Genomic DNA, 12,785 nt, shown 5'->3' with positions numbered 1-12,785 from the left:
CTTCGTTCACCTTGTGCTGCCAGCGCACCACCTCAAGGATGTGCCTTACCACACACTGCCCCAGCCATGGAGCTTACTCGCCTGGGCGTGAGGAGTACAGACTGAAAGTGCAATCAGCGGGGGCAGAAGCCACTGTCTTTCAGGAGGATAATTCTAGGAAGCGTTCTGTAAGCTTCTCAGGAGTGCTCAGCAGCCCCGCCTCCTCTCCCATTGCTCCCAGCAGATTGCTCTTCCTTCCCTGGCTTACTCCCTTAGCTCCCTCACTCCTGCTTTCCAGGATCGCCTCTCAAATTAACCAACTGCATCCAGCTCCTTGTCTCAGGCTCTGCTTTCAAGGGAACCCAAGCTAAGACAATCTATTCCCTAAGTCTAGGTAATTTCCAGAATAAACTAGAAATGCTTTAGATGGGTAGGGATGTTCCTAACATGAGGCAACATAAAATTATATATTGTTTTGCTTTAAAAATATTTTGAATGGAAGAGGGAATATTATCAGGTAGGACTTTTTATAAAAGTTTATAAAATTTTATCACGGGAACACCTAAAGAAGTTGTGGAAGATAATTGTGGAAAGAATTGGGTATAGAAGACAAAAAGGAGAGAAAAACCAATGCTTTCATTGACTTTCATCGTTATTCCCATGCACTGCATTGAGGAACCAGGTGATTATTAGCGCCTGCTCAGTTCTCTCAGATTCAGGCTCTCAGGAGCATTTACTGGGTGTCTACTTGCATGTCTGATCAATTCAAGCCTAAACTCTGGCTGAATAGCATCTTGGCAAAATTCCAGAAGCTAGTGGGTAATTTTTAGGGACCATATCATGGATATTTGGCTGCATGTCCAAATGATGTTGGGACAATAGCCAGCGTTGGTTAGAACATTTAAGGCCCTCAGCAATCATTGTAAGTGACACAATCAAACAGAATATTATAAAATCCTAAAGAGATCAAGTGACCAAGAGAAAACATTCATGTCTTTTCATGTTATTGCCTTAAAGGTATTGGCCATATAAAGTTTAATTCAGTAGGTACATTTAGAACGCTCACTGTGACGCAACAATTAACAGAGCAGTTTCACATCCGTTATCTCATTTGAGCCTAACATAACCTGTAAGGTGGGTATTTATTCTCTCCACTTCACAGGTGATGCAACCAAGATGCAGAGAAGTGGTTCACACAAGGAAGGAATTCCACGAATGTTGGTGAAATGAATGACTTATCCAAGGCCAGACCTCAGGCATGAATCCAGACTTTCTCACTTCTAATTCTTTGCTTTTTTTTTCTACTTCCTGTTGCCTACTTGGGCAGTACCAAGAACCACTGCTAACACAAAATGCAAATGAATAGTACGTGTTCTTTGCCTTAATGACCCTTCTATCTCACTGGGGAGCAAGAACAACACTGTACTTGATAAAGTGAATAGACCCAGTGTCATATGAGGTTACGGATGAGAGAGAAGAGTATAGATTGGTGTGGCTAGGGAAGGTCATCTAAAGGGGGACAGAAGTATGCCTGGGTCATGAAAGATGGTCAGGATTTTCGTGGGGAAAAGGGAAGAAATTGGAAGCCCTGCAACCAGTTAGGAGGATACCGAGGAAATGACAGCTTTGGATTTTAAAAAGCTCACAGATCTTGCTGACTTATTAACCATTTACCAGTTGCCATCAGTCCATTCTAACTCATGATGACTCCATGTGTGTCAGAGTAGAACTGTGATCGATGGGGTTTTCAATGGCTGATTATTTGGAAGTAGATCACGAGGCCTTTCTTCCAAGGCATCTGTGGGTGGACTCAAACCTCCAGCCTTTCAGTTAGCAGCCAAATGCCTTAACCATTTGGCACCACTCAGGGAATCCTATTAACTGTTTAATAGTCTTTAATTTCCTCAAAGTAAAGTTTTTTTCTGGACTACAATATTTTTTAGTTCTGTACTTAAATCACTTCTCGGTATTAAGATGGGTTTGCTCAGTTCAGTGGTTTTCTAAAATTTCTGAGTCTGTGGTACCAAAATCTTACATGTAAACCAAATCTATAAGCCAACTGGTGGGAGCCGGGGGGAGGGTGAAGGATCTGTTTGAGTTGAAGCAGAGGTGGATATAGTTGATTAGAGACCTTTGGGAGAAAGTTGTTCGCATAGGCCAAGTCCTTATTAGCCATCATCTTGATATTTTTGACACAATGCATATATTAGTCAAGGCCCAATCAAGAAAACAAATCAGTTGTTTTAACAGAGAAAATATGACAGAAGAATTGGAGGTGTTGGAGGACTGAAAAGGCAAAAAGTATACTGAGGTAACACAAAGAAGAGGCAGGTACCGTCTCCTTAGGGCTGGGGGAACAAGGGGAAAGAGGTTGGGCTCACATGCTAGTCTAGAGGATTGTATCACTAGGATTTTTTTCTTGCAGCAACTGGAGCCAACAGAAAAAAATTGTTGGAAAGATGTAAACCAGCTCACAGAAACAGAGAAGTTGGAGAGTCAGGTTGTAGAAGGACAAAACCCAGGGCAGCTTCTGAGCGGTCTCATTCAGTGGCAGTGCTCTGGTAAGTGAACTCCTACCACAGAAAACGTGGTCCAAAGTCTTAGGAGAGCTCACCTGCCGGCTTGGGTTCCAGCACTCCCACGGAGACTGCACATAATGAGGAGAGGTGACTCCCCAAAAGGCTGTCAGGGAGCACTTACCAAGAAAGTAAGTGCTGAGTAGCCCAACAGGTCCGGGGCATGGACGAAGGGGCTGATATTTGTGAAATGATTTCAGTTTTCCAGATGACAAGTTCTCAAATGCTATTAAACACTGTAAAATTCTTTATACTATACCTTGATCTTAAAAACACATCTTGGATCCAATTCTTTAATACCTCTGAAAAATCCAATTTTCACTTTTCTAAACTGACTCAGAACTGCAAAAAGTAGTTTACACTAAAAGAAAAACAGACAGCAGGAGATTGGATGGTTTTCTTATTAAAACTGTCTTCTGCTTACAGTTTATATATAGGTTCTTCTGAATTAGGGAGCTATTAAAAAATTAAATAAGAGAAGAGCATCACTTCTGCTGTTTGGCTTGACGATGTTCACAGAGGGGCAACAAAATCAGATTTTCATACTGGTTGCCTGAAAATAATGCCATACAGTGAACTAGGCAGCCCATAGGTGGATCAGGCCATTAAGGACTATTACCCATGTTATTACTGCTAAAATATTTATATATTATGATTTTGTAATAAGGTATTTCTAAGAAAATGATATGGGTATAAAATGCACATATTTGTAAAGCCATTCCTGTGTACTGCTGTTTGAAAATCTGTGTAGGAACAAAAGCCAAAATGACAAAACAATTATTGTTAGTTTGACCTTTGCCCCCCAATTGCCTTATTTTCTGACTCTTGAAAACAATTATGGCAAATGAAGAATGATAAAAGTAAGCCCAAGAGCAAGATTTGTTAAAAATAAGAAGAAAATTTATATAGGTCCATGTGCATCATGGCAAAGTGGTTAAGAGCTCGCCTGCTAACCAAAAGATCAGCAGTTCGAATCCACCAGCTGCTCCTTGGTAAACCCTATGGGACAATTCTACTCTGTCTTATAGAGTAGCTATGAGTCAGAATCACTCCACAGCAGCTGGTCTAGTTTTTTTGTTTGTTTGTTTTTGGTACGTGTGTTGTTATTTCGATTCTTTATCTGCAGTAGAATTATTTCAACTTTGAACCAATTTTGAGGTCTACTTCTGATTATTCAAAAAACCTTCATTCAACCTATCTACTAGGGCAGATGCTACTACTTGTCTATCCAATATTTATTCTCCTTTTACTCCGTATACATCTTTCAAGATATTAATGTATTCTGCTAAAATGGCAACATCCCAGATTCATTTGCAGCTAGAGATTGTCACGTGACATTCTCTAGATAATGAGTTGTAAAGGGAAGAGCTTTTTTAAAAAAAGGACAAACATGTCTAACAGTGCCTTTGACCTCTCTGCCTGGAATACAGACAGAAGTTCTGGAACCATGGCAGCCATCCTGCAACCATGAGGATGGTGAAAGTCTCCATGAAAATTATGGAGCAGAAAAAGAAAAGGTGCATTGAGACTTGATGACATTATGAAGATGCCACACTAGCCCTGGACGGCCTTTTACTAAGTGATAAAAACCTCTGTTTGGTTCAGATACTGCAATCGTCGTTGTTGTTGGGTGCCTTCAAATTGAGTCTGACTCATAGTGACCGCATGTGATAGAGTAGAACTGCCCTATTGGATTTTCTTTGCTATAATCTTCACGAAAACAGATGGCCAGGTCTTTCTCCCAAGAAGCCACTGGGTGCATTCAAACTGACAACTTTTAGTTAGCAACCAAGCACTTAACCATTGGCCATAAGGGCCCAGTTATTTGCAGGTTTCTGTTATTTGTAGATAAATGCATTTCTTATTGCTAACTGATGTATGTACTATCGACCAGCCACTCTGCTGGGCCCAGAAGATATAACAGTGAATAAGATGTGGTCCCTAACCTCAGTGAACATACTATTTAATGGGAGAAATAAACAAATAATTATAAGATTAGCTTTTTACTTACAAATACTATGAGGGGTATGTGAACTAGTCTGGGTAAGGGTGGTGGTCAGAGAGTTTTTTAAGTAAACAACATGCCAACTGAGACCTGGAGATAAATAGAAGTTGGGCAGTGAGGGGTTGGAGACAGCAGGAGCGGGTTGGGGAAGAGAAGACCCTGTGAGTGAGACTAAGGAGAGAGATTCTTAATGGGGCTGGAATGGTAGTCAGACCAGAAGATATGGGGCCTCTTGGCCAAGAGGAGACTTTTAGACCTTAGAACTATGGAAAGTCGTTGGCAGATGCCAAGGATCAGATTTTGGTAATGAAGAGCTAGTTCTGGTTGCAGTATGAAAGAACTGGAGAGGAGCAAGAGTAGATGTGGAGAGTAAGTTTACTGAGTAGTCTAGATCAGGGGTCAGGAAGGTACTTCCAAGGACCTATTTTTGTAAATTAAAATTTATTGGAACACAGCCACGCCCATTCATTTATGTTTTGTCTGGGGCTGCTCTTGTGCTACAATGGCAGAGTTGAGCTGTTGTGACAAAGGCTGTATGACCCACAAAGGCAAAAAAAGTTTGCCAACCCCTGGACTAAATGAGAGAAGATGGTGGCTTGGACTAGTGCCTAGGGTATATAAAAAAGTAGGCAGATTTGAAGCATATTTGAAACTTGCTGATGGATTAAATTTGGGAACTGAAGGGGAGAGAGAGAGAGGATGGTGATGATGAATGACTTGTAAACAAAAACTCAAGAAAAGATGGAAAAGAAGGTTTTAGGGGGTAAAGATCAAGTTCTGTCTAGGCATTCTTCAAAATCAAACCAAACCTGTTTCTGCTAGGTCGATAATGACTCATGGTGACCCCATGTGCTACAGAGTAGACCTGCTCCGTAGGGTTTTCTTGACTGTAATCTTTTATGGAAGCAGATCTCTAGGCCTTTCTTCTATGGCACTGCTGAGTGGGCTCAAACCACCAACCTTTAGGTTAGCAGTTAAGCACAAACCGTTGGTGCCACCCAAGGCACTCTTACAGAGAGGAATATTATTAATATCATGGTCCTCTAATAGGGGGGCTTTCTCTGTATTCCATGTCATAATCAATTCTGATCTGTAAGAATCATACTCTGGCATATCCATTTTCACATACAGAAAGTTCTCCTGAATATAATTAAATTCTGTCCATTTTAATAAAAAATTAAGCAAAAGTTAAAGAGACAAATAGACTATAGTAAAGATTTTTCTGATTATTTGAGAAAAGACATCAGTTCCTTAGTTGAGCAGTAAGTCTTTCCAATGATGATTATTTATATGTTTTCAATACTGATTTTTCATAAATCACAATTTCCTCAGTATTTACATGTCACTAAATCCTACTGAACTCTACAAATAGCAAAATAATGGTCCTGTTGCAGTTAGTTAATGGGTTGAGAACTGATACAGTGCTTTGGGGGTTAGATCTGATTAAACCCATCTTTACTCTTAAATAGAGTGACTGCATTTCTCAGTCAAAATTTGGGATACAAGGTTTGACAACCGGAGAAAAGTTTTAAAATGGGGACAGTCCAAAACAATCTTTAAATCTGACTCTTGTGTATTTGTATCCCAGATGCTAAAAACTAAGGCATGGGAAATTCACTCAAATCGCCATTCATTTCCCAGTAGAAGGTCAGAACTCAAGTACAGAAGGGAAAAACTATCTGCCGCCATGGGGACTGGTGTGGCTCAGCAGTTGAAATAAGACACCTTTGTGCAGTTCTTTGAACTTGCAGAAGTATTTGGCAATATGGATATGAAATATGCTTGATGAGACCTCCTATTGAGACTGTTAGAGAGGAAAAAAGAAATCCTTCCAAAATGTAAATATTCGGGATAGCGTTTGACCTGCCCTCTTTTGCTTAGAACTCTTTCACAGCTGTTACACTAGTTTGGAGAGCTGCAGGAATCTCTTGAATGCTGTCTCACAATTCTTCATTGTTGTACAATTGCTCCCTGCCACAATGAATTTTTTTGGCAAAATATACTGGAAGTTTTCCTTGTACCTTCTGAATAAAGACTATTTCTTTTGAGATGCACACGCTGAGATGTGGGGAAGAAAATATCCATGGCAGACAATGTAGGATTTCTGGGTTCAATGAAATGTGAAAATTGGAAAAGACAAACATCCCTTCTGCAGATGGCCTTAACCCATTAGCAAACTGGGTTAATTAAAAAGTGTTCAAGTCAGAAAGGTCCCTTTAAATTTGATACGTAATTTATTTTTTTAATTACTGTGTTCAAGAAATTACTGTGTTTTTTTTTTTCGGTCCTGTCTTCCCTGTATGATACAAGGCATTCCTAGCCAAACAGTGCCTAGCTAATGTTCAGAAAATGGAGTTTGCTCCTCTCTCCTGCATCCTGCTGCTCACCACTGTAAGCCCAGCTCCAGGTGGGGCAGTTGTTTGGAGCAGAAGAGGTGCTGGAGCAGCCACACTGAGATGGTTTTGATCCTCTCATGATTTCATTCACACGCACCTTCTTTAGGAGGCCTATAGAGTGTTTTTTTTCTTTTGTTTTGTTTATTTGCGATGTAACTGACAGACACTAAAATTCACCTTTTAAAATGTACAATTCTAATAATAACAAGGCAACTCCATTTAAAAAGCGGTAAAGGACTCAAACAGACATTTCTCCAAAGAAGAATACAAATATCCAATAACCATATGAAAAGATGCTCAGTATCATTAGTCATTAGGAAATCAAGACTACAGTGAGATTTCACTTCATACCCAAGGATGGCTATAATAATTTAAAAGCAGAAAATAACAAGTGTTGGCAAGAATCGGGAAATTGGAACTGTCTTACATGCTGGTGACAATGTAAAATAGTGTAGCCACTGTCAAAAACAGTTTGGTTGTTCCTCAAAAAGTTAAACTTAGAATTACTATGTTGTTGTTGTCACCTGCCATCAAGTCAGCTCTGACTCATGGCAATCTTATGTACAACTGAACAAAATGTTGCCCGGTCCTGCACCATCTTCACAGTCACCAGCAGGTTCAAATTCATCATTGTGGCTGTAGTGCCCCTCCATCTCACTAAGAGTCTCTCACGTCCTCGTTGGCCCTCTACTTCATCAAACTTAATATCCTCCTCCAGCAAGTGATCTCTCCTGATGCACTATACAAAGCAAGCAAGCTGGACAATGTTCTGTTGTGATTCCAAAGGTTTTCATTGGCTCATTTTCAGAAGTAGTTCACCAGGATGTTCGTCCTAGTCTGTCTTAGTCTGGAAGCTTCACTAAAACCTGTCCACTACAGATGACCTTGCTGAAACACTGTGACGTAGCTTCCAGCATCGTAGCAACACACAAGCCACCACAGTATGTCAAACTGACGGATGGTAGAGAATTATATACCCAGCAATTCTACACATACACATATACCAAAAAGAATCAAAAACAGCTACTCGAACAAATACATGTACATTTACGTTCACAGCAGCACTATTCACAAGAGCCAAAAGATATAAACAACCTATATATCCACTAATAGATGAATGGAAAAACAAATGTGGTATATACATACAATGGAATATTATTTAGCTATAAAAAGAAATGAAGCACTGATACATGTTACAACATGGATGAACCTCAAAAACATGCTAAGCGAAAGAAGTCATACACAAAAGGTCATAGAACTCCACATATAGGTTCCACCTATATGTGGAGTTCTACATATTTTGACAAAATTATATAACCACACTTACAATCAAGATAGAGAATAGTTCTATCTTCTTAAAAAGATCCTTTGTGCCCCTTTGTGGAGTCAATTTCCTGTCCATACCCCAGGCCCTAGAACCACTGATCTGATTTTTATTTCTATAGTTTTGCCTTTTCCATAATTGAATCATACAATATGTAGCTTTTTTGAGTGGTTTCTTTCACTTAGCAAAATGCTTTTTGTGTTGTGCATGTATTAGTAGTTCATTTCTTTTTATTGATGAATAATATTACATTATGATTATACTGTTATACTACAATTAATTTATCCATTCACCCTTTGGTTGTTTCCGGGTTTGGGTAATTATGAATAAAGCTGCTAAAAATGTTCACATACAGATTTTTGTGTACGCCGATATCTTCATTTCTTTTGTAGCCATATTGTAAATGTATGTCTAACTTTAAAAGAAATTATAAGACTGTTTTCCAAAGTGTCTGTTTTGTTTTTCATTCCTACTAGTCAAATTTTTGAGGATTCCAGTTACTCCATATCCTCATCAGCATTTTATATTGTCAGTTCGTTGTTGTATTTTCAGTCTTTTTAACAGGCGTGTGGTCATATCTCGTTGGGCTTTTCATTTGCATTTCTCTAATGACTAATGATATTGAACAACTTTTCATGTGCTGAATATCTATTTATTTAGGTCTTCTTTGATTTTGTCATTGATTTTTTTTTTTTAGTTTTCAGCATGCGTATATCTTCTTTGAGGTAGTGCATGTTCAAATCTTTTGCCCATTTTAACTGAGTTTCGAGGGTGCTTTATATATTCTGGTTACCATTCTTTTATCAGACATGTGTTCTGCAAATATTTTCTCCCTATTTGTGGCTTGCCCTTTCGTTCTCTTAACAATGTCTTTTGAACAGCAGAAATTTTAAATTTTGATGAAATCTAATTCATCAACTTTTTTCATTTATGATTCATGCTGTTTGTATCTTTTCTAAAAAATCTTTGACTTAATCAAGGTCATAAAAATGTTTTTCATATGTATTCTTCCAGAGATCTTATGTCTTAAGTTGGACATATAAGTCTGACCCATTTTGAGTTAATTTTTGGATATAGTGTAAGGTAGGGATTGAGATTTTTTAAAAATATGTAGAGACGTCCAGTTGTTCCAGCACCATTTGTTGAAAAAACTATCTTTTCTGTATTGTACTCTTGTTGGCAACTTTGCTGAAACTCTATTGGCAGTATCTGTGTAGGTCTGTTTATGTGCTCTTACTCTGTTCTGTTGGTTATCAATACCATACTTTCTTGATTACCACAACTTTATGTAGTAAGTCTTGAAATCAGTTAGGGTTAATCCTTCAACTTTGTTCTTGTTTATCAAAATTGTATTGGCTGTTCTAGGTCCTTTCCTTTTAAGATAATTTTTAGAATCAGCTTGTCTATTTTCCACAAAAATCCTCCTGATATTTTGATTGGGATTATACTTAACCTATAGCTTACTTTGGGGAACATTGACGTTTTGACAATCTTGAGTCTTCTGATTCGTAAAGACTGTATATCTCTTCATTTATTTAGATCTTCTTTGATTTCTGTCATCGATGTTTTTTAGTTTTCAGCATACAAATCTTGTACATATATTGTTAGATTTATCTTTACATATGCTGTGTTTTGGATGCTATTTTAAATGGCTCTTTTAAAATTTTTCTATTTCCAGTTGTCCCTTAGTAGTGTATAGAAATGTGATTGATTTAGTGTGTGTGTGTGTGTGTGTGTATGTTGACCTTGTATCTGAAAACCTTGCTAAACTTACTTAATATACACAGTTTATTTATTTATTTTTTTGTAGTCTTTGCCATATTCTATGTAGACAGTCATGTCATCTGTGAATACTAATAATTTTATTCTCCCTTTCCAAAATGTATGTGTTTTACTTGCCTTATGCCATTTAGTGTAATACTGAACAGATGTAGTAATAGTGGAAATCCTTCATTGTTTCCTGTCTTAGAGGGAAATGTTTAGTAAATCACCATTATGTTTTTTTCTGTACATTTTATTTTGACTGATGCAGTGTGTCAGATTGAGGATATTCCCCTATTTCTAGTTTACTAAGTTTTGTGTTCTTTTGTTTTGTTTTTAATGAATGGATCCTAATTTTGTCAAAGGATTTTTTTTTCCACCTATTGAAATGATCATGTGGTTTTTATTTTTTAAACTGTTGAGATGATGATTGATATTTGAATGTTGAACCAACCTTACATTCCTGGGATAAACCCTATTTGGTTAGCTTATATTAGCCTTTCTGGATTCAGTTTGCTAATACTTTGTTAACAATTTCTGCATCTATGTTCATGAGGGATAGTAGAGAGCCCTCAAGATAATGCGTGTCTCACAAATGAGTTGGAAATTTTTCCCTCCTCTTAAATTTTCTGAAAGAGTTTTGTGTACAATTGGTATCATTTTTTCTTTCAATGTTTGGTAGAAGTCACCAGTGAAGCCATATGGACCCAGAGTTTCCTTTGTGGAAAGTTTTATATTCTGGATTCAGCTTATTTAATAGAGATAAACATATTCAGGTTATATATTTATTTTTTCTTGAATTTTGTTTTTCAAGGTTTTTCTTTTTTTTTTTTTTGGCATGTCAGTTTTAACAAATGGACTAAGGAAATTTTATTCTTCTATCTCATTGGAATAACTCCTTTGAGAAATCATTAAAGCATAATTTTTTTAAAAAAACATCCCAGGATTAACCTATGTGTCAAATAAGACAAAGTAAAGACTGCATTATAATCTGTCAGCATGAGCTCCTCTTTTCTGTTTAAGATGGTCCTGGCTGAAACTTAACAAATTCTACTTCCTAGACAGGATGAGCGAATTAGTTAATTGATTAAACAATAACCGATTAAGACTCTGCTTGCCAACTTTATACAAGGCCCTTGACAGCATAAAAAAGAAAGGAACCACCTCAAGGGAGTTGTAATCTGCCCAAGTAATCAACTAGAAAATAACCACAAATCCAGGTGTGATGGAGCACAAATCAATATAGAGTGAACTGTCTACTTAAATGTTGAGCAAATGAAAAAGAGCATATTGGAAAATTTATTTTCAAAGGTGAGTTTGAGCTGGATTCTCAGAAAATGGACATATATTGGCAAGAAGAAATAGGGATGGCATTTCTAGAGGAGAGAAAGCACAGATAGAACTATTGTTTTGAGGCTTTAGCAAAAGATTAAGTCAGAAAAGTACAGAGAGTGAAATTGCTGCAGACAGACTCCTGAGCAACAGACTAAAGAGGGGAATTAACATCACATGACTTAATTTCCAGGCCAATTCTATGAGGTCATTTTTCTTCTCAGCTTACTAATGAGAAGATCAACATTAGAGCATTTAGATAACTTGCCCACCGTCCCTCAAGTCAATGGCAATCTGGCATATGACTCAGGGCTAAGATCAGAGCCTAGACTTCTCCCACTGCCTTACACCCTGCCGGCTAAAGGAGTCCAGCAATGCCTGATCAGAGATTCTCCATTGCAGTGTTGCAATCAGCCATGCAGTAAACTGCAGGTAATTTGCTGCTAATCATACGCATTCATTCACCCAGTAAATATGTGTTGAATGCCCTGCTCCGTGCTAACATGCCACAGATACAGCAAGGAACAATGTAAAAACGCTTCTTGCCACCATGAAGCTTATTTTCCAATGATGAAAACAAATTGAACAAGCCAAGATAAGGGTGATTGACAGGTGTTTAAAAAGCATTACATTACAATGTGGCAGCATTAAAAGGGGGGACCTAACCCTTTCAGGAACAGATTTGACACATTGAACACCAATGACTGAAAACCAGACGAGTTGTGGAATGACATCAAGGATATCATCCATGCAGAAGGCAAGAGGTCATTAAAAAGACAAGAAAGAAAGAAAAGACCAAACTGGATGTCAGAAGAGACTCTGAAACTTGCTCTTGAACGTCGAACAAGCTAAAGTGAAAGGAAGAAAAGATGACATAAAGAGCTGAATAGAAGATTTCAAAGGGCGACTCAAGAAGACAAAGTATTATGATGACATGTGTAAAGACCTAGAGATAGCAAACCGAAAGAGAAGAACATGCTGTGCATTTCTCAAGCTGAAAGAGCTGAAGAAAAAATTCAAGCGTCAAGTTGCAATAGTGAAGGATTCCATGGGGAAAATATTAATGACTCAGGAAGCCTCAAAAGAAGATGGAAGGAATACACAGAGTCATTATACCAAAAAGAATTGGTCGACATTCAACCATTTCAAGAGGTACCATATGATCAGGAACCAATGGTACTGAAGGAAGAAGTCTAAGCTGCACTGAAGGCATTGGCAAAAAAACAAGGCTCTGGGAATTGACAGAATATCAATTGAGATATTTCAACAAATGGATGCCGCATTGAAAGCTCTCACTCATCCATGACAAGAAATTTGGAAGACAGCTACCTGGCCAACCTACTGGAAGAGATCCATATTTATGCATATGCCTAAGAAAGGTGATCCAACAGAATGCTGAAATTATCGAACAA

Source organism: Loxodonta africana, chromosome 4 (assembly GCF_030014295.1).
Source record: "Loxodonta africana isolate mLoxAfr1 chromosome 4, mLoxAfr1.hap2, whole genome shotgun sequence".
Taxonomy (NCBI): Eukaryota; Metazoa; Chordata; class Mammalia; order Proboscidea; family Elephantidae; genus Loxodonta; species Loxodonta africana.
Note: the sequence above shows the minus strand (reverse complement) of the source record.